Source organism: Lynx rufus, unplaced genomic scaffold, assembly GCF_022079265.1.
Source record: "Lynx rufus isolate CCGP_SWC_20201006 ecotype Redwood Valley unplaced genomic scaffold, mLynRuf1.p SCAF_24, whole genome shotgun sequence".
NCBI lineage: Eukaryota > Metazoa > Chordata > Mammalia > Carnivora > Felidae > Lynx > Lynx rufus.
The window spans coordinates 12434964-12457293 of NW_025814839.1; the positions used below are offsets into that span (position 1 = coordinate 12434964).

A 22330-nucleotide genomic window follows, 5' to 3' on the forward strand; every position below is an offset into this window, starting at 1 on the left:
CAAGGATGCAGAGAAGTCAGAACACTCATACCCTGCTAGCAGGAATATGAGATGGTGCTGTTGTTCTGGAAAGCAGTCTGGCAGTTCTTGAAATGATTCAACAGTGACCATATGACCCAGAAATCCACTCCTAGAAATACACCCCAAAGAATTAAAAAGAAGTATTCAAACAAATATTTGTACATGAATGTTCTTAGCAGCTTATTTCACAACAGCCAAAGGGTGGAAACCACCCACTGGTTGCATATCCATCAGACGAATGGGAAAACAAAATGTGATATACTCATACAATGAAATATTATTTGGCAATAAAAAGGAATGAAGTAGTAATACATGCTACAACTTGGATGAACCTTGAAAATATTATGCTGAGTAAAAAAGGCCAATCATAAAAGTCTACATATTATGATTCCATTCACATGAAAGTCCAGAATAGGCAAATTTACAGCTATAGAAAGTAAATCAGTGGTTGCTGGGGAATGGGGGGGGGGGGAGCTGACAACAGGAGAATAAAAGGTTACAGTTAACAAGTACAGGGTTTCATTCTGAGGCGATGAAAATGTTCTAAAATTGACTGTGGTGATAGTTGCACATATTTGTAAATATGTTTACTAAAAACCATTGAGCTGTATGCTCTAAATGGGTGAACTGTATGGTATGTGAATTACAGGTGACCCCTGAACAACATGGGTTCAAACTGCATAGGTCCACTTGCAGATGTTTTTCAATAAACACTGTACCGGACCGTAAATGTATTTTCTCTTCCTTAAATTTTTCTTAACACTTTCTTTTCTCTAGCTTACTCTATTATAAGAATACAGTATATAATACATGTAATACAAAATATGTGCTAATCCGCTGTGTATGTTATCGGTACAGCTCTCAGTCAACAGTAGGCTGTTAGTAAAGTTTTGGGGGAGTCAAAAGTCATGTACAGATTTTTAAGTTTATTTATTGGGGGGGGGAGAGAAGATATGAGTGGGGGAGGGGTAGAGGGAAAGGGAAAGAGAGAATCCCAAGCAGGCTCACAGAGCCCGATGCGGGGCTCGATCTCACGAACTGTGAGATCATGACCTGAGCTGAAATCAAGAGTCGGACGCTTAACAGACTGAGCCACCTGGATGCCCCGAAAGTTACTGTGAGTTCTGACTGCACAGGGGGTCAGTTTCCCTAACCTCCATGTTGTTCAAGGGTCAACAGTATATTTCAACAAACCGGTTTTTTAAAATGTCTGCAAAGTACCTAGTACAGAATCTGAAGCATAGTAAGCACTATCCAATGAATGTCAGCAATTATTATTTAAGAGCTCCCTAATAGGTTTCTCTACCTGAAGAGAAAAGATCCAAATCAATTCCCTACTGATTATGGGCCAAGAGTATAATTTTCACATAAGAGAACTAGCATCAGTTATCAAGGACCCTTCACAAAATTTATGTTCTCCTACCTCAGCATGGTATTTACTACACTTCAATTTTCCCCTTAAAGGAAAAAATATGATCTATCTCAAATAGACAAACCCTCCTCTCAAGAGAAGCTGCTTGCATTATGAAATGGCATTAGTGTTTGACTGCTCGTTTTTTTTTTTTTACGTGCTCAGCCATAAATTTCCACATTGAAATGTATCATCCAATCTTAGTTCTTTTATTAAATAATCTTGTCCCAAATTATAGAACTGAAGTGTCCCCCAATACTAAGATACTTTATAAAGAAATCTAGGGGCGCCTGGGTGGCGCAGTCGGTTAAGCATCCGACTTCAGCCAGGTCACGATCTCGCGGTCCGTGAGTTCGAGCCCCGCGTCAGGCTCTGGGCTGATGGCTCAGAGCCTGGAGCCTGTTTCCGATTCTGTGTCTCCCTCTCTCTCTGCCCCTCCCCCGTTCATGCTCTGTCTCTCTCTGTCCCAAAAATAGATAAAAAACGTTAAAAAAAAAAAAAAAGAAATCTAATGCTCAATTATAGTAAAAAGAGTAAATGAAAAATCCTGAACTAATACAACAGACACAAAGTCCGAAGAAATACTAGGTATAATTTTAAATGTCTTGTCAGAGTTGGCCCCTGGAGAAGTCACCTGTTCATTAGGTCTCTCGAGTACAAATTCTTAAAAATGCGTAGGGCTCTTTCTTTGCAATTGTAGGACTGTCACAGCAGTGGAGAAGATGTAGCAATAACTCATTCATTAAGCAAATCAAAGAATTGTTCACAAATTTCAAAATAAATTGACTTTAGATGTGAGAAAAAGCAACGTGGTTTTTAATTTCCACCAAGTGTAAAATTACAAACCTTATCTAAGGCTTTATAATATGAAAGTTTATCATTCTACCCATATTTCTAATAAGACTGGGACTATCCTAAGATGGTTTTCATTATAAAAAAAAAACTGAGGTCCTTGAAAGATAATGTGAGAACAGGCTGAGAGCATAGGCTCAACTATGAAATGTCCTCTCTGGGGTTTAGCTGAAACTCTACTTTAGAAACATGGGCAGTCATCTCCTCTGCCCAAATCCCCAGATAATACTGAACGCCAGAAAAAAGGATTAAGAGTTAGGTCTTGACTGTCCAGAGACTATCATAATAAATTTATTTTTTTAAAGTTCTTTACCTTTTCTGTGGTCGCCATGCTGTAAATTACAGCCCCAAGACTTATGTATCTGAACAAAGTCTGTTACCTTTTGATCGCCTTCACACATTTCATCCACCTCACTCCCCCCACTTCTGGCAATCACTGTTCTGTTTCTATGAGTTCTGCTTTGGCTTTTTTAAAAAACGTAAGTGATATCATGCAGTACTTGTCTTTGTCTGACTTATTTCACTTAGCATAATGCCCTCTAGATCCATCCATGTTGCCACAGATGGTATAATTTCCTTCTTTTTTATGGCTGAATAATATTCTAACATATGTATTCTATATACATACATATACATTTATATCTATACGTATGCAATACATACACACGTACCACATTTTCTTTATCGATTCATCTGTTGATTGCACACTTAGATTGTTTCCAAATCTTGGCTATTGTAAATAATGCTACAGTGAACGTGGGAGTGCATATATACCTTTTCAAGATAAAGATTTCATTTCCTTTGGATAAATACCCAGGAGTGGAATTGCCAGGCCATAAGATAATTCTACTTTTAATTTTTTGAGGAACCTCCGTAATGGATGCACAGATTTACATTCCATTTTCTTTCCATAATGGCTGCACAAATTTATATTTCCACAAAGATTTCTAAACAGTAGATAATATACTTCTGTTTTCGCTTCAAATAAAAATCTAAAAGCTGACTACTGACATTCACAATACCTAACAGTTCATCTACGGAAACAAAAAAACAATTAAAATTTTCTTCACATGTTGGGTGATCATCTTAACCAAGAACAAGCTGTTAAAAATAAGGTCTATCTCTATGGGTTAAGGACTTATTTTATTTTTTAAAGATTTTATTTTTACGTAATCTCTATATCCAATGTGGGGTGTGAACTCACAATTCCAAGACCAAGAGTCACTTGCTCTACCAAATGAGCCAGCCAGGCACCCCAGATAAGTTGTCAGAGGAAAGTTTGCTAAAAATCACTCTCAGAATAAAACTTCGATCTTACGGTCAGTTGATAATCCCCAACCTCGAGGAGAGTGTAAGAAGTCTTATGGTGCTGCCAGGTTATACATAGAAAATTTATTTCATAGGTCATACAAGAAATGTGTTGGATGTGAGGAGGAAAAAATGTAGACAAGACAGGGTGTTTATACTGTAATGGTACCAAATAAAATACACTCAAAACACCTGAATAAATGTTACTACGTTTTCTCTATTCTCTGTCTACTTCCATCAATCTCATAAAAAAATGACCACAATTTTGACATTTTCCTGTTTATTGAGAAGTTATCTGTTTAAAGATTCCAGCAGATGTATTTCTACGGTTCATATAAAAGGAAACACATCCTGCTAGGAACACATACAGGAAAACCCCTACTAGTAGCAAAATCCTGCCCAGCACATTTGCTGAGACTGTTCCAGAGCATCAATTACTCAAGGGCTCACAAAATGTTCCCTAGCCAGCAGCAACCACAGGAAGACTCCAGAATGTCCCAACAGGGAAAGAACATGTTCTCTCTAAGTTGTTGCTTTTATGGCAGGCACTTTTTAATGTGGGAGAAATAGGATGCATTATTGAATAGAAAATGCCAAGTGAGAGAGCGGATGAGGAAACAAATGTCTGAAAACCAGCTATTTAAATGGCAATACCAACAGTTAAAATTGTTTTTAAGAAGCTGGAAATGGAATATGTAAGCCTACGTAAAATACACATTTAAAGAGAGCAGACACCCAAAGCAAATATGGGAAGTGCTCTGATTAAATACAAAAATTCAACATTCATCAATTCTGGATAGGAGATGGCTCAGCTCTTTTGAATTTTCTTAAACAAAATCTACCAGTGACATTCGAATTCATCCAACAAATAATTTTCATTGCATCCAGTCCCTTAATTAACAGATTCATATGTGACACACTCCAAGAAAAAAATATATGTAATTTGCCTCCTTTAATAGAAGCTGTTTTAACAAGGAAGAAATTCTAAGACCACATGCAACATTTCTTACAAAGCACAACAGACCTCACACACAGCAGCTATGGCTAAAAGAGATCTGGACTCCACTAATGACAATGAGGTGCTGGAAAAGAATGGTTTTTTTCTAAAAAAACTGCTGACCATTTATGACAACTGACTGCAAGCATGGAACAGCCTTGATGTTGGTTCAATCTGTCATGACATGGAGAACAGTAAGAGCAAAGCAGGAAAATTCATCCTCATTACAGCCTCCCAAATAGTTCTATCCCATCATCGTTATCCATCCAGGTCATACGCAAAATGCCAAGTAATCAGGCATCAATTATAAAGGCACTTTGTTTTGATTCAATAACCCATTATCATTTTACTTTTTAAATGTTTCCAGGAACAACAACAACCAAAACAAACAAACAAACAAATAAATAAAAAATACCCCACAAGATCCACCAAGAAGCATCCAGGCTCAGTCCTCACAGAAGCCCGGAGTGGAAAAGGCTCCAAAGCTCATCAATTCCAGGCCCTTCATTTTCAGTGCGGAAACATTATGTGACTTGTCCAAAGATAAAAGACTTCTGGAGAGACACAATGACCTTGCACCACAAAGTACAGGGCAGTTCAACTTTCCGTCCCCTGAACTTTCATACTTTTTCAATGATAAACTCCCCCTCATACATACAATTTGGCTTTCCCACGTCAGCCTGTAATGCCACTCAGTGCTCTCACTGGGGTGTTGCCTCAGCAGTTCAGGGTTCCACTAGGCCTGTTTGTGCAATTTTTAAATATGAAATTACATTTTGCTCACATTTTATAAAATATAGAAACTGGCTGTACACATCCAAATACAGAGAAACCAAAGAGAGCATTAAGTATGCCAAAGGAGGCAAATCTTTACTTCTGACTGAAAACCCTTAGGCTTAATGCCAGAGGACTATCTACTCAATTGTCCAAGAGAACAGCACAAAAGGACATGCATAAAAAGCCAGAAATCTATATATCAAGGACAATTTCTGAAAGGTGAGGAATAACGAATCGGTTTATATTTTTTAAAGCTTTCTTTTTTTTTTTTTTTTTAAAGCTTTCTAAGAAAACAATTCTTACTTTTACATTTTGCAATTTTGTACCAATTTAAATTTTTTTTTTTCAACATTTATTTATTTTTGGGACAGAGAGAGACAGAGCATGAACGGGGGAGGGGCAGAGAGAGAGGGAGACACAGAATCGGAAACAGGCTCCAGGCTCTGAGCCATCAGCCCAGAGCCCGACGCGGGGCTCGAACTCACAGACCGCGAGATCGTGACCTGGCTGAAGTCGGACGCTTAACCGACTGCGCCACCCAGGCGCCCCTGCAATTTTGTACCAATTTAAGAACTTGTTATAGAGAAAAGCTGAGGACAACGGATGGTGACTTAAAGGCTCACTGATGATTTGGACTAGAACGGGAAACTATGAAAATGACTGCTAAAAATGAAGTCGGACAAGATATGAAATGAGCTACAGAACATAAATCAAATCACCACAATACACATTTCAAATATCTTATGATTTTATGTCAACTACACCTCCTAAAGCCAAAATGTAATAAAAGCAATGAAATCAGCATATGGGGGCTCCTGGGTGGCTCATTCGGTTGGGCGTCCGACTTCGGCTCAGGCCATGATCTCACAGCTCATGAGTTCAAGCCCCGCGTGGGGCTCTGTGCTGACAGCTCGGAGCCTGGAGCCTGCTTCGGATTCTGTGTCTCCCTCTTTCTCTGCTCCTCCCCTACTCACACTCTGTGTCTCTCTCAAAAGTAAATAAACATTAAAAAATAAAAATAAAAAAAAGAAAGAAATCAGCATATGAACAGCAAAATAGCAACATATAAAGATCCTAAATGCAAAAAATATGAAAATCTTCAAATTCTCTCACATTTGTATTAAAGAGACCCTTTATCAACTAAAAGATGCCCTAACAGGGCCTATAACTCGCTTAAAATATAACAATAATGACATACATGACAGAAATTTTACAGTTACTAAAACATGAGATTGTGAGGTTTTAGAGGTCATCTCTCACTCTTCAATGACAGAAATATATTTTTTTTTATTGCACTATCAGAATAAGAGCAGATTTTTCCTACAATAATATGCAAGCATGACATGTTTACTATCCCTCACATTCTTCCAATTTGCTGCTTATCGCCAAATCTTCAGAAACACAACCACCTCTACCCATCCCCGGAGCTTTGAAAAAGAACTGTGTAAGAAATCTCCATCACAGAGCCTCTACCTGCCCAGAGAACACTGTGGACCCGACTCAGGGGCTGCACCCCAAGAGACTAGTCTCAGAAGCTGAACTCTGCCTCTTCTCATCAAAGAGCAAATTAATCCCAAGAGTCCTCGTATCAACTACAGAACTTTCACAGATGTGACTGACCCAGCAGTCCCACTTAAAAATTAATGATGAATGTGTTTCCAAATAGTCTTTCTATACCAATGACCTACTTCTCTTATTAACAACTGCTAAAAAGCACACTGTGTATGACTGTTCAAACTCACTAAGTCTGTTTCCACCACTTAGTCAGATGGTGTTACTCTTGGAATGAAATGTTAATAATTCTTTGCCAATATACTTGTACCAGGAAATGAAATTACCGGACTCCCAGATCTTTTGAGGGTTTTTTAAAGGCATTTTTATGAAGACCCTCAAAAGGCTAGAGTCACAGGAGAAACTACCAATGTCAAAAACAAAGTAATCACCTCCCACTGAAGAATTTCAGTCTTCTCTTTTTAATGCCCTATACCCTGGGCTGTGACTAAACATACACACCTGACGAATGTTTCAAGGGAACAGTGAGGTAGAGTAGGAAAACTGTGGCTTAGATGCAAGATGCGAGTTTATCCTGACACAGTCACTTAGCCACTAAATCATTTCTGGTCCTACGGTTGCTGGTTTCTTCATCTATAAAATGGACAAGTAAAATAAGTTATTATTCTATGGTCCTATTTTAACCTGAAGCCTACAAGTCAATACGAAACACTTGTTTCACTGGGATCCAGTCCACACGCCCCCAATAAAAGGCACACAATTCACTGAGAACTCAATTAGTTTTTACAACTCACAGGGGTATACGTACAACGCGTACCCTCAACTGTGAATGCTGAGCAGGTCTTTAGTCCTAGTCATTCATCATTCATTTATTCCACAAATATTTATTGAGCTTTGGTCATGTGCTTGGCATCATGACAGACACGGCAGACGCGGTGGTGAGCAAGAAAGGAGGCCTGGCCCGAGCTCTCATGCAGCTCACAATCTGCTGGAGGAGGACACATCATAATCAAATATTCCCACTGACATTAATGTGCTGCTATGGCAAATACTGGGATGCAGTGCACACAGAAGGACAGAAGGAGTCAACAACCAGGGCAAAGAACCACCTCTTACTAGTAACTCCAAAGAGCCTTCTCTTTACAAGTAGTGTATTTGAAAAGAGAAAAAAAAAAAATAGAGAAAAATTTTCAATCACTTATTGTACCTTTTCACACTGATAACTGGATTCATGGGTTTAAAATTAAGGTACTCCATCCACAGACGTGCCCAGAGCTTGAAGGTAAACATACTGAGCACACAATTTCAAAATTAAACTAACACTCTTTAAATCTAAATCTCCCTGTCTCCAGAATGTTCAGACATCCTATAGAAATAGGAAAGTATACCTCTTAAAATCTTACTACACCTCAGGGCAAAACATTTTGTCTGATCCTTTTTGGTAAAAAAATACAAACTACTGGGGTACCTGGGTGGCTCAGTTGGTTAAGCGTCTGACTTTTGATTTTGGCTCCGGTCATGATCTTGTGGTTTGTGGGTTCGAGCCACACAAAGTCTCGGTGCTGACAGTGAGGAGCCTGCTTGGGATTCTCTTGTCTCCTTCTCTCTCTGCCCTTCCCCTGCCCCCTCTGTCAAAATAAATAAACTTTAAAAAATTACAAATTACTTCCTTATCAGCACACCTCTCTTCAAAAGGAGCAGGGGCAAAGACTCCCACAGAATATCAGTATCTACAACACAATACAAGAAACTAAAGACTGAAAATCCACTGGGGAAAATATAGTTACTACAAATAACTACTTTGCCACCACCCACTATCTTCCGAAGGTCTCCATTCTTCAGGAAAAAACATCATACATCCCATTTCACCAACAAAATGAAAAAACCTCCAGGGAAGTGAGAAAAACACATAAGGCCCTCTTTGGGGAAGAAATAGTTCAGCTAAGTATTTTGGGAGTGAATATTCCATAGCTTTTAGTAGCCTTGGTTAACAAAACTAACACAACCCCTCCCCGCCAAAATCTACCTTCCTTCCAAACTGTATGAAGACTTGAAAAGAAAATCACAGTCCATTTTTTATGTTAAATTAGACTATAACTAAAAGACAAATTTTATATGCCTTAAAAGAAAGTACAAAGAATCCTCTTTAAAGCACTGTGATTAGGAAACTAGCAGAAAGATCAAGGGGCTTCCCATCCCTAATACTCTCTTAAAAGACTGCATTTATAGCAAAGAGACAAGCAGAAAAACTACATTTATAATTTAGTAACCTCTAAAAACTGCCAGAAATACACACATATACCACACACAAAAACAATTACAAAACAATTCTTTTTTTTTTTCTCTATGACCACTGTGGGGCTTGAACTCATGACCACGAGAACAAGAGTCCCATGCTCTACTGACTGAGCCAGCCAGGGGTCCCTACGAAACAATTCTTATGATCTCTTATCACAATTACAATGTTTTTTGTGATCGCTCATCACTAATATGATATAAACCAAAACCTATAGTTTTTGAAATTTTAATACTGCATCAATGAACCCCCAAATGATTCAACAGTTGGAATGGTATACAATTTGCCCGATTTTAATTTGGCCATTTCTTGTCAATTTCTCAAGTCAAATGAATCCAAACGTATTAAAACCTTGGAGCTCCAGGAGCCACTGAAATGAGCTTAGATGCATCAGGTGATTTCTCTGGGGCTGGCCTGGAGGCCCCTCAGGGGCCACCGTGGGCACTCGACAGTCAGTCAACGTGTTGAAGGTTAAGAAACTTAAGAGAAGAACGACAGGAAAGACAAACTCGGTTTTTTCCATGGCTACCTTAACTTTAAATCTTCATCTTGATACAAATAATGGTTCTTCTCATATGTATTTTGACAAAAACTCACAAAATGAAAGCATACTTCCACTCTGATGTTACTTCAATTGTTTCTAAAGTCAAAGTTGCTAACCAGACTACAAAACAAAGACCTAAAAACCCCATGCTACCAATATTTTCAACTTATTCAAGAACTAGGGTAAATTTGCAATGGTGTACCCATAGGTAATGTAACTCTTCTTTTTCATCAGAATTCATGCTTTAAATAAATAACTCCAAAATGTGCTTTACAAATAAAACACGTTTCAATAATTAAATGTGTACATATACACCACGTACTGCTTACAGTATTTATAATAAAAATTATAGGGTTAGATTATCATAAGATAATTTAATAAACAAATGTTTACAATCAGCAATCCTTCTACACCATAGAAAACATCCCCATCAGGACGCCTGGGTGGCTTGGTGGGTTGAATGTCTGACTTTGGCTCAGGTCATGATCTTGGGCTGGTGAGTTCGGGCTCCACGTCAGGCATGCTGCTGTCAGCGCAGAGCTCACTTCAGATCCTCTTTCCCCCTCTCTCCTTGTCCCTCCTCTACTTGTGCTCACTCTCTCTCTCAAAAATAAACATTAAATAAAGCAAAAGAAAACGTCTCCTTCATTACTTTCATCTTCTAGTAAAATGGGAAGGAAGACTGAAAACCTCTATCACAAGTGTATCACATAAAACTGAAACTCAATTATTCAACTAACATTTATCGAGCACCTACTGTGTCTCAGGCAACATCCTGGGAAATGGAGGCACAGAAAATGTAAGACGTTCTCTGCCTTCAAGGAACATGGAATATGGTGGTATTAGTGTTCACTTTCACAAACTGAAAATTAATAATTCCACACAGATATTTATTTTTACTTATTTATTTTTTTAATGTTTTTACTTATTTTTTGAGACACAGAGAGACAGAGCACAAGCAGGGGAGGGGCAGAGAGAGAGGGAGACACAGAATCCGAAGCAGGCTCCAGGCTCTGAGCTGTCAGCACAGAGCCTGACATGGGGCTCGAACTCACAGACTGTGAGATCATGACCTGAGCTGAAGTCGGATGCCTAACCAACTGAGCCATCCAGGTGCCCCCAGATATTTATTTTTAAATTTATATCCATTTAATCCAAAATATAATTCACAGTAGTATAGAAATCATTAACATTAGTGACACCCACAAATTATATTTTCATCTACCTTTGTAACTCCCCATCTAAACTCTATTTACATTTTACCTAAATGTGCTGTATAAAAGTATACTCTATTATGACTTCCCACAATCCAGGCCATCTTCTCTATCTACCTTACACTATTCCTCCTCTCTTACACCTGTCCCAAATCAGCCAAGTGCTATTTTGCACACCCTCGGGCAGGACCTCAACCCTGTGTCCCATAGATACTGACCCTCCAATATCTTGCCCTCTCAACTCCCGGGGAGCTCAGTCCCCACACAGAATTTGGTATTAAGAATTATACACTCAAGGGGTGCCTGGCTGGCTCTGTCAGTAAAGCATGCAACTCCTGATCTCGGGCTTGTGAGTTTGAGCTGCACATTAAGCATAGAGACTACTTTTAAAAAGTTTACAAGGAAATGGAAATATAGAGAGATCAATGCCTAGCTCTAGCCAGTATAAGCCAATCCAATTTACAGCCATTACCGTGCCCTGATCCCCTTTTCAAAGGTCAAAGCAACCAAGTCAGTGCTAAAACCTAAGACCCTTTCAAGAGTGGTTCCAAATGGAAAAAACAAAAAAAAAGGGATCACGAGTATTTCGGGAAAGGGGGGGGGGCACGAAAAGCCAAAAAAACACAAAACTTACCAGATTAACTGTTTTAGAGGTAACAGGAAGAACCTTTCAAAAGCGGGCAGGGCTTCTTCCTGATTGCAGGTACCAGGGCCAGCCTCTACATGGGCCATGCCTGATCCCACATGCATCAGTTCAACTTTCCCCTCCAAACCTTGTTACGCTGACTGAATGCCACAATTTCAGAGAGATGATTTATCACAAGGAATCTCCTTTTTAAAAATATTAATACTGGGGCGCCTGGGTGGCGCAGTCGGTTAAGCGTCCGACTTCAGCCAGGTCACGATCTCACGGTCCGTGAGTTCGAGCCCCGCGTCGGGCTCTGGGCTGATGGCTCAGAGCCTGGAGCCTGTTTCCGATTCTGTGTCTCCCTCTCTCTCTGCCCCTCCCCTGTTCATGCTCTCTCTCTGTCCCAAAAATAAATAAACGTGGAAAAAAAAATATTAATACTGTACCCCGGAAAGGGTTGAGGGATGTGAGAAAAATAATATAATGAAAGCCCTTCGTCACCCTGGCACTGATCAACAGTGGTAGTCTAGTTGTAACTGTGGCCACCCAGGAACACATTAGTGAAAATGCATTTGAATCATTTGCTTTACTACTGCTCAAAGGAGATCAGCTTAAACAGGGGAGAAGTTTCAAATTAAGAAAGATGGATGAATGGGGCACCTGGGTGGCGCAGTCGGTTAAGCGTCCGACTTCAGCCAGGTCACGATCTCACGGTCCGTGAGTTCGAGCCCCGCGTCAGGCTCTGGGCTGATGGCTCAGAGCCTGGAGCCTGTTTCCGATTCTGTGTCTCCCTCTCTCTCTGCCCCTCCCCCGTTCATGCTCTGTCTCTCTCTGTCCCAAAAATAAATAAACGTTGAAAAAAAAATTAAAAAAAAAAAAAAAAAAAAGATGGATGAAGCACACAGAGGACTGCTGGGGCAAGAGGCCACTAGATGTCAACACAGGCTGGTGGGGGAAGAACATGGCTCCTTCCTTCTTTTTCACATGACTCCCAGCTCCCACGATCTAGGATTCCACTATCACCATTAAGAGTTTAAAACCCTGGGGCGCCTGGGTGGCTCAGTCAGTTAAAGCATCTGACTCTTGATTTTGGCTCAGGTCATGATCTCATGGTTCGTGAGTCTGAGCCCCACGTCGGGCTCTGCGTCGACAGTGTGGAGCCTGCCTGGGATTCTCTCTCTCTCCCTCTCTTTCTGTCTCTCTCTCTCTCTCTAATAATTAAACTTTAAAAAAAACAAAAAACAAAAAACAAAAAGAGTTGAAAACCCTGTGCTATGAATTAAACAGAATTCTTCAGTCTAGGCTGGAAACTTACCCACCACTTATAATACTGACTCCATACCAAAAATGCCATGCCATCTGAGTTCCAAATAACTGAGTTCAACTTTGGAACACAACCCAGTTCTGGGTTGAGGACTGAATGTATACAGCGCCTACAAAACAGAAACTGCAGCTGGGCTCTCCAGTTTTAGAAAACCGCGCGGTTCACAACTATCCTTTGCAGGTAATATGCATTATTTGTTCCACTTGACAATGTAATTCAGCCCAGCGCATGCAAGATATCTCTGCACTACATAAGAACAAACTGAAAGTCTCAAGGTATTAAAAACAGAAACAAAAACAAAAAACCTTCCAACTTACCTTTTCCTATAGTAGCACTGTAAGCAGTGGCTCAAATAAGGAAGTCTAAGGTTACTCTATTTCTAAAACAGACAACAAGCATCTTATTAAATACCACCCCAAAGAGCTACGGCCAGCACTTGTTGGCTGAGGCTGCACTCTGGCTTGCCAAGAAAAACTAGGATGACAACGTTAAGCTAAAGACACCACTAACCGCAAAATTAATTCGCCATCTAGCTTGTAAAGTGATGAGTCTCCCAATAAACCCTTCTGCTTAAGGGAGATGATAACTCAAGTTTACATGTGTGTCTCAGTCACCACTGAGGCAGCATTTGAGTTTTTATATTAATAAGTCAGCCTCAATTCTTTAAGTTCCTAAGAATGGAAGGAATTAGAATCTTTAACCAGAAAAGAATGCTTGACCATAATGAAAAGGAATTTAAGTATCTTTCATGTGCAGTAAGCAAACAATAGTGATTAAACATTTGTGCTAAGGAGGGGGTGCTTGTGAATTATTTTCAAGAACCCCTAAAATATCCAGAGTGGAAAATACCCTCTCAAAGGCTTCACTCCCCCTACGCTACTTTCCCACGTGTGTTTATGGCCTTTCATGAAACTGAAAAATGACAGCTTTGTTCATTCAGGATAAAGACCTCAGCAGTTGTCAGAATATGGGGACACACATCTGATTCCACAATGGGGCAAACAAGGCTCTCGCACCAAACTGCCAGGTGCCCAGATTCCCAGAATGTCTCGGTTCTGTGAAGCTGTGGTCAACCGCTAATCCCGAAGAGTTTTCACGCTGCCTGTTACAATCTGTGTAGTTCCAGTACCGGGTGCGTGTTGCCCCTCTCAAAATCAGCATCTTCATCTACACGTGGCCTAGTAGTGCCGATTATTCTGGCAAGACACAAAGCAAAGGCATCTCTGCAATGTTAATTGGCCTTTGAAACTTTTGCGATACTTACAACTACTGCTTACTAATGGTCAGATTAGAAGATTGAAAAAGTAAAAAGGGATTTTTTTTACACTAAAACTAGGAAAATCAAATCTAACAAAGGCTTATCCAAGAGATTCAGTGTATTTTTAAGTTCCCCGAAAACGCATCTTAAAAAACCTGAAAAATCTGGACCAAGCTTCATGTGCAATCTAAAGACATGAGAAAACACACAAACATTGGTACAAACACTGACAGCGGTGATAAACTGGAGAAGTACAACCTCTGTGAGTAGATCTGGCAAGAGACCGTGGTGGAAAGTCAAGAGGGAACTGGTGCATTCAGTCAAGGACTAAAAAGAGAAGGCACACCAGGTTCACAGCGTCTAAAAAAAAATTTTTTTTTTCACACAACACTATAAATCAACACCACCAACTCTAAAAATGAATTCACACTACACATGGAAAGAGGTGGAAGACAGCTGGGGGAGGTGGGAAGGGACCATTAAGTGCCTGATCATGGGCGTATCGCTCATGCTCCTGACCACAATCCCCTCATCTGTAAGATGTGGAATAGACCAGTAAGGTACTTTCCACTCTGGCTGTGATTCAGAGTCACCAGGGAGGACAAGCCCAGGCAGCTGTATTCATAAAGGTCCACAGCTGATCCTCGTGTGCAGTCCAGAATAAGGGCCTCTGGACTTGAGAAATAATCTCCCGAATGCCCCCAAAATGATATATTCTTAAAAAGGTGGTAAGATACTGGTCTATGTATGATCCGTTTTTATCATTTTTAAAAAGTAAATGTAAGGCGATTTCATGACCCTAAAGGGGGAGGACATATATTTGTGAAAGTATTATCTTTAGCCATACAAAATATAAGCCTTCCTACCCCTTTGTATCAGTTTCTCTCACCCTGACCTTTGTATTGATCTGATTTAATTTCTCTTTACTGTGGCAAACAGGAGGAACTCGTTTCGTTATTAATGTGAGATTCAAATGACAAGCCCCATTTAGCATCCCATGAAACTACTGAGGCTCTTTTCCCACACAGAATGTTACAGTTTATCACAATGCTGCCGTTCACATCATAACCAGATGACCATCTATCTCAAGCACCGCAGCACGGTCTCCTTCCAAACCCTAAAAAGATCAGTCTTTTCCAGGAACTAAACCACCTTCCTCAAAATTGACAGAGACTGAATACAAGGGAGGCCTGAGTAAGAGAAGCTTGTCTAATAGACATTTCCAATTCAGACAGAAGGCAAAAACAAAACCAAACCAAACCTGCCTTATCTTTAATATTACCTTCCTACCCTAAAATTAGACTTTTTTTCCCTCTTCAGTAATTCAACTTTGATTTGAAGTCTAAAATGCTGAGGTGGGAGTAGGAATTCACACATTAATAGCTTAGTATCAGAAATGAAATGTATTAAACTTACTCTACTTGATTCTCCCCAGTTCCATTCATTAACAGACATGAAGAGTGAAGACGGAGGGAACACAAACTTATTCACTGTCTACTTGATGACCCAACAAGGCACCATTAGCATCTCCACACCACAGAAGAGGAAACAGGCCCAGGGAGGTGAGGTGATTGGCAGTCACAGCTATTCAAAAGTGGAGCCAAGGGTGAAACCCAGCTCGGTCCAGCTCTAAAGGCCTGCACCTTTCAATTCCTCAGTTTCTTTGTATACAAAACTCTGTGGCAGCTCAACTATATAAGGGAGAGACGAGAGCCCAGTGAGACGAAGAAATTTTTCTTTTCTTTACTCCCTTACCATAAGCCAACCACTTCAATAGAACACGCACACAAAAGAAACGTTCCCCAAAAAGTCGACTGGTTTCTCCTAATTTTTTTTAATGTTTATTTATTTTTAAGGGGGGGGTGGGCAGAGAGAGAGAGGGAGACAGAGGATGCAAAGCAGGCTCTGTGCTGACAGCAGAGAGCCTGACGCGGGGCTCGAACTCACAAACCCTGAGATCGTGACCTGAGCCAAAGTCGGATGCTTAACCGACTGAGCCACCCAGGAGCCCCTGGTTTCTCCTAATTCTTAAGATGCTAAGTGGAGTCTTTTCAATGAAAGTATTAAAAATGAACATAAGAACACAAAATATAACTAAAGACTACTACCTGAGTCAGATGCTCCGAGAGAAGAGAGCAGGGGAAAAAAGAATGAAAAGCAAGAAAGCGTGTGCCCTGAAAACCCAGTTTACACCCGTTATCAGGTATACACAGAGGTAGTTCCAGTACTGACGGACTCCACACCAGCAGGGCTGGCCTCCATTTGGCGTGGTAAGTCCTACCAAACTAAAAATGTTCCCTGGCCATCTATCCTACTGAGAAGGCTGTCCGCTGGTCATCAAGGGGAGAGAACCTGCGAGGATGTTCTGCCCTTGGACAAATGCTTCAAACGCTTGGTTTTACGTCTGAGCAATTTTTTGGCAACAGCTGGACTTGGGTGCCAGAAAGGCAGAGGGGAATCACTCCGCGTTACTTCAGCCCAGGCCACAAAGACGTGTATAATAATCCGAGACGTGCGCTGACCTCGAGATCTTTCCAATTAACTTCAATCACCCTTCATTCAACTAACAACCCAACAGGCACTCGAGACCAAGCAGTGAGCAAGGGAACCCGGTCTGCCTTGCAAGTGAACTTCTCTCTCACATCCTGCCTTCTATGGAAGGCGCCTCTCAGACAGGAAGCTCGAGTTCAGGTCCAGCTCCTTGTAGCAGCAGACAGTAGTGATGGATGGAGGATGCACGAAGACAAGGACAATGTCTGCCTGCAGGGATGAGGAAGGAGGCTCCCAAAGGACAACTGGGACTCAGCAGATGGAAGGAATGGGGGGTGCGCAGTAATGAGCTCATCGCGAGAAGGTCCGAAGGCTGGGATGTTTGGGGAAGTGGCAGCAACGATGAAAACACAGGTAGGAGAGTAATGAGAGACGAGGCAGGCTGAAATCGGAGACACCTTGGTCCACAGCCCCACGAAGAAGCCTGAACTTTAACCACAGACGAGGAGGTAGGAAGCCACTGGAGGATTTCCGCAGGGGAATGACATGTTCCTGATGAACGCTTTCTGATCTAGAACTAATTTAATCTTTCCCTGACTCTTTCACATTTGGCTTTTAATTTATACAACCAAGATACTGATGATGAGGTGATTTGGGGTCTAAACAATTTTTAACTCCATTATCAATTCTGACTCAATTATGCATAAATTGAATGTTACCAAAATGTTGTGCTTCAAAGGACACCATCAAAGAAAGTGAAAAGGCAACTCACAGAATTGGAGAAACATTTTGCTCATCATACATCTGATAAGGCACTATATAATCTAAAATATATAAATAACTCATAACAATAAAAACAGAACCCAATTTAAAAATAAGAAAAACATCTGAACAGAGATTTCTCCAAAGAAAATATATAATTGTCTGCTGATGACTTCAGGAGATGCAGGACATCCTTAGCCATCAGAAAATGCAAATCAAAACTACGATGAGATACTGCTTCACACCCACTAGGATGGCCAGAGTCAAAAAGTAAGAGAACAGCTAATGTGACAAGGATGTGGAGAAACTGAAACCTTTATACACTGCTGGTGGAATTGTAAAATGATGCAGCTGCTTTGGAAAACAGCGTCTGGCAGTTCCTCTCATAGTTCAACACAGAGTAACCAGTATGACCCAGCAATTCTCAAGAGAAATGAAAACATGTCCACACAAAAACTTGTACAGGAATGTTCATACGGCAGTATTATTCATAATGACCAAAAAGGGGAAAACACCCAAATGTCCATCAACGGATGAATGGATCAACAAAACACGGTATATCCATACAGCAGAATATTATTCGACTGTTAAGAAAAGAATAAAGTACTGATACAGGCTACAACACAAATGTTGAGAACATTATGATTTAAAAAGACAGACACAAAAGACCAGTATGGAATGATTTATATGAAATTTACATGAAATGTCCAAAACAGGCAAATTCATAGTGACAGAAAGTAGACTAGCGGTTGCGTAGGGCAGGGGAGGGATGAGAATGGGGGGGTTGGAAGACCACTAATAAGTCTGGAGTTTCTTTCTGGACTGATGGATACGTTCTAAAATTGTGGGTGAATATAATAAAAACCACTGAACTGTACACTTTAGACAGGTGAATTGTACAGTATGTGAATTCTACCTCAAAAAGCAGTTATAAAGCAAAAAAGATCCTGTTATGCACTATTAAAATACAAACAAGCTCTCAAAAAGGAGTATAGAATCTTGCTCACTCATTTTAAAGGATCCAAACTAGGGCAAAGAAAACCCAGAGAGATTCTATTACTTAAGATTCTTGGTACTAGGTCATACTGAAATATTCATGACGATTTCCATGTTTTAATACAGAAAAGGCATCTTAAGTTGAAAAAGACAGAGAAGTGTCAGAAAACAGTTTTTTTAACTCAGAAACAGGATAACATAGGGAAGTCACCAAATGAAAAACGAACATGTATTTGTACCCTGAATATGCAAGAGGCACCGCAATTTATTATTGTTTCACCTCTGAAAAAGTCAAAGGTAAAACAGCCCAGGTAACAATATCTGTTTCTAAAGTACCAGTTTGTGACAAATCAAAGCATTAAGAAACAATCTGCCATTATAAAGAACTGAATCTCCACATTCCCAGTCACATAACTGAGAACTTATCATTTATCCTTTTGAACATTCCATTTCACAGGCACTGGAGTGACTCTCCTCTTCATGGTTGAAGTGGATCCCAAAAGTGACAGGTGCATTAAGCGTAAAATGTAAATCAAAAAAAGTAAAGTGTTTAAAAACTACTATTTGTCACCCTGAACCTAATTCTAAACCATATATAAATTAATAGACATAAATGCTGATTAGCACAATCTGCAAAGTAACAGATGACCATGCACATTCAATACTATGTGCAGTGCTAGCTCACCGGTACGTGTCTATTAAAATTCATCAGGCTTGGGGCGCCTGGGTGGCTCCGTCGGTTAAGTGTCCGACTTCAGCTCAGGTCATGATCTCACGGTCCGTGAGTTCTAGCCCCGCGTCGTGCTCTGTGCTGACAGCTCGGAGCCTGGAGCCTGCTTCAGATTCTGTGTCTCCCTCTCTCTCTGACCCTTCCCCATTCATGCTCTGTCTCTCTCTGTCTCAAAAATAAATAAACGTTGAGAAAAAAATTAATAAAAAAAAAAAAGGATTAAGTGAAGGTAAAACAAAACTTTCATTTAAAAATAAATAAATAAATAAATAAACGTTAAAAAAAAAGTTTAAAAAATTTTAAAAAATTAAAAAGAAATTCATCAGGCTTTAATGTACCTTCCACAAATAATAAAAAACAAATACGGAAAAGGCACCTTCTGGATTTATCAAAAAGGTGTGTACCCGACTTTTATACCAATCTTTGTTCAATCCTCAGTACACAAGACTATCACCTACCACAAAACACTGAACATCAGGCCTAATTTACAACACAATTCCCAGTTTTATTTCATTCCCAGCCTCCACATATTTATGCAACCTCTCAGACCTCAGGGTTACTACTAGTAGACTTCACACCCAACCACTCTGAAAAGAAAATTAGTTTCCTAAAGTTAGTTTTCTGAAATACACAGAATCAAGTCCAAAACAGATTTTTCCCATTTCTTCAGTTTTACAGAGAATGCAGAAAGTGAAGATATATAAACATATCTATTTGCCTTCACAAATGAACAGACGGTACAAAGCAACTGCTTATACTTAATCATGTTTTTGTCTATTCTAGCAGGCCCTGGTGTCAGGAGAGAGTTCTGCCAGATAAGGACAATGAAATGCATTATTATATGGAGTGACTAAGAGCCCTACAAGTACTGTTTTACAACGTAATCCCAGGCAGGAAGGCTGCGGTAAGAGGGCCTAATATTTTGTGATAACTATTACCGAAACTAAAGACATTCACCACCCAGTACCAGTTTAAAACCTCGCACTATATTCAATTGTTTAAATGTCTTACAGGAAAGAAAGGCCTTTGTATCTTCCTATCCTGGGGGAGACGAACAACTTGCAATTTGCTTCTCACACTGAATCCCACGTTTCCAACATGTAGAGGAAGTACTTTGGACACCACAAAACAAGGGCAGCCTACATTAAGGCCAAATATAGGATGTGATTCTAAACCATGATGCCGTAAAGCCTACGTTTCCTTTTCCAGCGATCAAAAAAAAAAAAAAAAAAAACCCTTTGAACGCTCCCAAAAAAGGACCGCAGGGCCAGCGCCTCCCTCCAAGAGGAAGCCCCTTTCTTCTCGGCGCTCCCTTGCAGCCTGCCACTTCCCCCAACACATTCAAATCATTTGGGAGACGGAGAGCTGGTGTGTACGCGCCCGTGCGGACAGGCGGGAGAGCTGGGTTCCTGCATTTCCACCCTCAACATCTGACCTCATCCCCAGTCATTTAGGCGCAGCGGAGCCCCACCTGCACCTCGCTCCTTTTGACTGCGTCCCTCGCCAGCTGCTCCGCTATTGGGGGAGCACATCTCGGAATCACCCAGTTCACTCAGACGCTCCTGGCCCCCGACCCTGCAAGCAGCGTGCCAGCTCCGTTCTTCCTCGAGACCAACACCCCCCACCCCCCGCCAGTCCCAGCCCTCCCGGCCCGCCGCTCCCACCGCCCGGCTCGTCCGCTTCCCAAGCCGCCCCCCACCCACGTTACTCCAGCTCCAGCCGTGCCCCGCCCTTTCCGACCCCGGAGCTAGAGCTTCAGGGCCCGGCGCTGGGCTCGCACCCACCGCCAGCAGTCCTCGGGCCAGACCGCCGCCCTCTACCCCTCCCACGCAGGGCCCCAGCTTGCCCCGGCCCCACGTGAGCCCGGCCCCGGCCAACCCCCCACCCACTGGCTCCCCAGGGCGGCTCAAACCCCGCCCCCAGGCCCGGGGGCCCCCCAGCTGGGCGCCCTGGCCCCGAGCAGCCCCTCCCCACCCCAGGCCCCACCCAGCCAGGCGACTCCCCAGCCCCTCAAATCCTTCCTCGGGCAGCCCAGTCCCCCCTCAGCCCGCGGCTCCTCACCCGGCCGGGAAGGGTCTGGAGCCCTGAAAGCCTCCCCTGGGCAGCCGCCTCCCAAAGGGATCCCAGTTCTCTCTCTCCCCAGGCCAAGGGGTTCGGTCCCGAACCTCGGCCAGCAGCCCCGGCTGCAACCCGAGACACACCGGCCGGGGGAGCCCCGGCCCAAGGATCCGCGCCCCGCGCGCCCACCACAGCCCACTCCCCTCCACCGGGCCCTGCTCCACGCCCCGCCGGCTCCTGTCAGCCGGCGCCGGCACATGCTGAGAGGGCCGGTCGGCCCGCCGGCTCGCTCCCGAGCGGCCCCGCCCGGCGCGCGCTGCTCACCAGGGCCGAAGTGCCTGAGGCGCCGCCGCCGCCGCCGAAGTCCCCGCTGCAAAGCCCGGCGTAGCCTCCAGCCGCTGCCGCCTCCCGCCTGGCACTGAGCGCCTCGCGGGGGAGGGGCGCGGGCAGCCACCGCCGCCACCGCCGCCGCACGCAGGCCCCGCCCCCGCGCCGCGCCGCGCCCAACCAGAGGGTCCTCAGGCTGTCGAGCGCCACGCCCACTTCCGGGAGGGGAAGCCCACTTCCCACCCCTCGTTCCACGCCCCACTCTCCTTAGCGCCCCCTCTGGTCGCGCCGAGGGATGCGGGTGGGCTGCGGGGGAAGGTGGTGCCGAAGCATACGCACCGCCCACTAGTCAACTAGCCGGAGGGCCACGCCCACTGCTCCTCAAAACGGGGAGCCGCATTCTTAGAGCTCCGCCCACTGACCCGCTTGGCTCGGCGGGGCCACATCTTCCAGCTCCTCAAAGGTTCCCAGAGCCTCTCCAAACCGGAACATCAGCTCCTCTGAGCCCCGCCCACTGCCCTAACCAAACCCTTAGCCGGCCCCCGGGCTCCCTAAGCCCGCCTACCCTCTCGTAGCCGCCGAACTGGCCCAGCGGCCCCACGAAACCGCGCCCCGCTTCTAGAAAGCCCCACCCACGGGCCAGCCACCCTAGTCTCAGCATCCCACGGGCCCCGCCCACTGCCTATCTAAACCCGTAAACCTCTAAGCCCCGCCCCGAATTCTCGAACTCGCGCCTCCGGCTTCCGAAGTTCTGTCCTTGCTGCCCTCGCCCCCTCCCACTTCCACTTCTGGGGACTGCCAGCGCTCAGGCCCGCCCTGCACTTT

General features: G+C 42.8%; 1 protein-coding gene across 2 annotated transcripts in view; it reads right to left on the reverse strand.

Moving 5' to 3' along the window:
* Positions 1-21595, reverse strand: part of CORO1C (coronin 1C) — a 76480-nt gene extending 54885 nt beyond the window's left edge. Inside the window, exon 1 of one of the 2 annotated variants that reach the window (XM_047088194.1) lies at positions 21503-21595. The gene's annotated coding sequence lies outside the window, so the exon portion shown is untranslated. The remainder of the gene's footprint in view (positions 1-21502) is intronic. The other variant, XM_047088195.1, reaches the window with a different exon arrangement.
* Positions 21596-22330: the final 735 nt, after the last annotated feature.